Consider the following 4,903-nt stretch of genomic DNA (forward strand, 5'->3'; position numbering starts at 1 on the left):
TTTTCCTATTTGATGCCTTTTATTTCTTTCTCTTGATTTCTCTGGTTAGGACTTCCAAGATATTTTACTGTATCATGTATGTAGAGACAACCCAATCAAAGATTATAATTAACCTATTTTTAGTGCACCTCAGACTTTACCTGTTTATACTATTATTAATATTTTTATTTTTCATTTATTATTATTACTTATATTGTGCAATTATTGTCACTTTTATTGACACATGCTAGCATCTTTCCATCAACCTAAAGGAATTACATAGCTGAAAAAGCCTAACGGCTTACGCTGTGCTAGCAAATGTCACAGGCCAAAGTTCATAAATAGGAGTTTCTGACCATCTGCAAGAAGACTGATGATCACACCCAGACTTCAGCTGTGGGCCAAAGCAGATCATCTGCTGGACTGTCAATATCACTGTGGTGTGTGACATTTGGCCTTGGCTGATTTACTGCCTCTCTCTGTAATCAACCTATTCGCATTACAGTCCAGGCACTCTAGGTCCAGGGCAGTTAACGCATTGGTGATTAAGATATTGATAGCACAATAAATGAGCAGAATTTTCACCTCTCCCAGGTCTCTAGAAAGGTATCAATGTGGTTCAGTATTCCACATCTTATTCCCTCTGGCTGGGGGGAAGTCTCTTAAATACTACCCATGTGGAAGAGTAAAGAAGGAAAAGGTAATTGAATTCTAGGTTGGAACAGACACAAACCTTAAAGGTCATCTCAATTCATCACTTATTCATTCATTTATTCATGCATCAATATTTAATGAGTGCCTACTGTATGCCAGGCACTGTTCATGGTGCTAGGAACAAAACATTCCATGGCTGATCTACGGAATTTATAGTCTAGTAGGGGAGAAAGACAGGAAACAAACAAACCAATAAACAGAGGCAATAACAGATCTGAATACATGCAGAAATGAGAAGGTAGAGGGGTAGGAAGGGATGGGCATGAATGAGGTGGGAGGCACTTTAGATAGGGTGGTAATACCAATTAGAAACAGGACACTAAGGCCAGATGTCACCAAATTACGGTTGGGAGCTTTAGCTAGAGAAATGAAAAATGTGTAAAAATAAGAGTTTAGCGATAACACAAGGGTTCTATAACAAGACCCCAAAACAAGGCTGAGTCTGCAGAGAGGTTTGATCTAGCTTTCATTGGGCATAGAATTGTAGAAATTATTTAGCTGTTAGGGGCTGAATTTTGTCCCCTCAAATTCATATGTTACTAACCCTTGGTAACTCAAAATTTGAGAAAGGGCCTTTAAAGAGCTGGTTAAGTTAAAATGAGGCCATTAAGATAGGCCTTTATCTAATCTGACTTGTATCCTTATCAGAAGAGATTAAGACACACAAAGAGACACCAGGAGTACCCATGCACAGAGAGTTGACCATGTGAGGACATAGTGAGAAGATGCCCATCTATAAGACAAGGAGAGAGGCCTCAGAAGAAACTAAATCCTCTGACACCTTGATCTTGGAGTTCCAACCTCTAGAACTGTAGAAAAATTAATTTCTGTTGCTTAAACCACCCAGCCTATTATGGTAGTATGTTATGGCAGCCCTAGCAAACTAATGTACTAGCCCAGGATCACTTGTATCACATACTTTTTTATTCTTTTTTTTAATTTTAATTTTTACCTTCAACCAACTTATACTATCAGATACTTTTTAATATGCAGAATCTCATGTTCTGTGCCCCATCCAGACTAAATAAACACAAATTTATGTGGGAACAGGGATAGAAATCTGGATTTTCAATAAGCACCCCTTCCAAATAAAGTAAGTATAGATTCTCACCACACTTTAATTTTAGTAGTTTGAGAACTACTAGCATTAAGACCAGCTGGGCCAGGCATAGTGGCTCATGCCTGTAATCCCAGCACTTTAGGAGGCCAAGGTGTGTGGAGTGCTTGAAACCAGAAGTTCAAGACCAGCCTGGGCAACATGGCAAAACCCCACCTCTACTAAAAATACAAAAATTAGGCCAGATGAGGTGACTCACGCCTGCAATCCCAGCACATTGGGAGGCCAAGGTGGGTAGACCACTTGAGGTCAGGAGTTCCTCACCTGGTCAACGTGGTGAAATCCCGTCTTTACTAACGATACAAAAATTGGCCAGGTGTGGTGGTGCACACCTGTAATCCCAGCTACTCGGGAGGCTGAGACACCAGAATCACTTGAACCCAGGAGGCAGAGGATGCAGTGAGCTGAGATTGTGCCAGTGCACTCCAGTCTCGGCAACAGAGTGACACTCTGTCTCAAAAAAAGAAGAAAGAAGGGAAGGGGAGGGGAGGGGAGGGGAGGGGAGAGAGAGAGAGAGAGAGAGAAAGAAGGAAGGAAGGAAGGGAGGGAGGGAGGGAAGGAAGGAGGGATGGATGGAAAGGAATACTTGTTCATTTTACAGATGAGAAAACTGGGGCCAAAAGAAGGAAAACAACATGTGGAGTAGGACCTGCAAGCCAGGCTTCCTAACAGAGAACTTGCTGCTCTTCCCACTGCCCGCAGGCCTGGGAAGTGTGCTGTGGAGTCAGAGCTGGACTCAGAACAGAGACTGCCCAGCAATACTGATTATGCAATTGGCTGTAGTAGCTCCAGTAATCTGTCTCGCTGGAACTGAGATTGAGGGTATGTGGGCATGGTGGGTAATGGAGATCTACAGAAAGTAGGGCATGGAGCTCCTGATCGCTCAACAACACCGAGGCTATGCCCTTTGCTAATACAGCCCAGTCTCATGGACTCAACAATTCCATAATGAGGTGGCATTACAGCTTCTAATCTCTGCTTGCTGTAGGGAAAGCCTATTTCCTCTTATTTTCTCTGACTGGGAAAGAAAAATAATTGACCACTAATGTGGTCAATAATAACTCTTCATATAATTAAAGGTATTGACTGACAAAATTTCAATTTTTTCCTTGAGCAGATAACCACTTTCTACAGCCTTTTAGCAACACCCATTTCTTGACCCTTTTATCAATTTTGTTGTTTTCATAGTTTTTCAAATGAGTTCCACATTATGGAACCCCAAACTAGCCATAATTTACATTTAATACATTATTATTGAATAATTACATGAATAAAAGAAGGAATGGTTCTCCTTTTGTTCTCTCCTTCTTCTAGTCTATGAGTTTCTGTGGTTTTAATACATATATATGTAACAACAAAAAAAGAACTCCTGACTTTACTCACAGAAAATCAGTTATGCAAAATGTTAGCTTATAAGAAAAACAGATAGGGTGCTGTGTAATCATTAAGAAGAGGAGGCATTTGGAGCTGCCAAAATGCCGGATTACCTTGGTGCCGATCAGCGGAAGACCAAAGAGGATGAGAAGGACGACAAGCCCATCCAAGCTCTGGATGAGGGGGATATTGCCTTGCTAAAAACTTACGGTCAGAGCACTTACTCTAGGCAGATCAAGCAAGTTGAAGATGACATTCAGCAACTTCTCAAGAAAATTAATGAGCTCACTGGTATTAAAGAATCTGACACTGGCCTGGCCCCACCAGCACTCTGGGATTTGGCTGCAGATAAGCAGACACTCCAGAGTGAACAGCCTTCACAGGTTGCCAGGTGTACGAAGATAATCAGTGCTGATTCGGAGGACCCAAAATACATTATCAACGTAAAGCAGTTTGCCAAGTTTGTGGTGGACCTTAGTGATCAGGTGGCACCTACTGACATTGAAGAAGGGATGAGAGTGGGTGTGGACAGAAATAAATATCAAATTCACATTCCATTGCCTCCTAAGATTGACCCAACAGTTACCATGATGCAGGTGGAAGAGAAACCTGATGTCACATACAGTGATGCTGGTGGTTGTAAGGAACAGATTGAGAAATTGCGAGAAGTAGTTGAAACCCCATTACTTCATCCAGAGAGGTTTGTAAACCTTGGCATTGAGCCTCCCAAGGGCGTGCTGCTCTTTGGTCCACCCAGTACAGGCAAGACACTCTGTGCGCGGGGCAGTTGCTAATGGGACTGATGCGTGCTTCATTCGAGTTATTGGATCTGAGCTCGTACAGAAATACGTCGGTGAGGGGGCTCGAATGGTTCGTGAACTCTTTGAAATGGCCAGAACAAAAAAAGCCTGCCTTATCTTCTTTGATGAAATTGATGCTATTGGAGGGGCTCGGTTTGATGATGGTGCTGGAGGTGACAATGAAGTGCAGAGAGCAATGTTGGAACTGATGAATCAGCTTGATGGTTTTGATCCTCGAGGCAATATTAAAGTGCTAATGGCCACTAACAGACCTGATACTTTGGATCCAGCACTGATAAGGCCAGGGAGATTGGCTAGAAAAATTGAATTTAGCTTGCCCGATCTAGAGGGTCGGACCCACATATTTAAGATTCACGCTTGTTCAATGAGTGTTGAAAGAGATATCAGATTTGAATTGTTAGCACGACTGTGTCCAAATAGCACTGGTGCTGAGATTAGAAGCGTCTGCACAGAAGCTGGTATGTTTGCCATCAGAGCACGGCGAAAAATCGCTACTGAGAAGGATTTCTTGGAAGCTGTAAATAAGGTCATAAAGTCTTATGCCAAATTCAGTGCTACTCCTCGTTACATGACATACAACTGAACCCTGAAGGCTTTCAGGTGAAAACTTTAGATTGGAATCCTAACCTTACATAGACTTGTTAATAACCACTTCATAAACAAATAAATGCCGGGCGCGGTGGCTCAAGCCTGTAATCCCAGCACTTTGGGAAGCCGAGACGGGCAGATCACGAGGTCAGGAGATCGAGATCATCCTGGCTAACACGGTGAAACCCCGTCTCTACTAAAAATACAAAAACTAGCCGGGCGACGTGGCGGGCGCCTGTAGTCCCAGCTACTTGGAAGGCTGAGGCAGGAGAATGGCGTAAACCCGGGAGGCGGAGCTTGCAATGAGCAG

At 42.8% G+C, this 4,903-nt stretch overlaps 1 pseudogene across 1 annotated transcript; it reads left to right on the forward strand.

The window, feature by feature from the left end:
• The first annotated feature begins 3,242 nt into the window (after positions 1-3,242).
• LOC111540737 lies at positions 3,243-4,675 on the forward strand (annotated as a pseudogene). Its single transcript, XR_002731062.2, has one exon. The product of XR_002731062.2 is annotated as a 26S proteasome regulatory subunit 7 pseudogene (transcript).
• The last annotated feature ends 228 nt before the right edge of the window (positions 4,676-4,903 follow it).

Source organism: Piliocolobus tephrosceles, chromosome 13, assembly GCF_002776525.5.
Source record: "Piliocolobus tephrosceles isolate RC106 chromosome 13, ASM277652v3, whole genome shotgun sequence".
NCBI lineage: Eukaryota > Metazoa > Chordata > Mammalia > Primates > Cercopithecidae > Piliocolobus > Piliocolobus tephrosceles.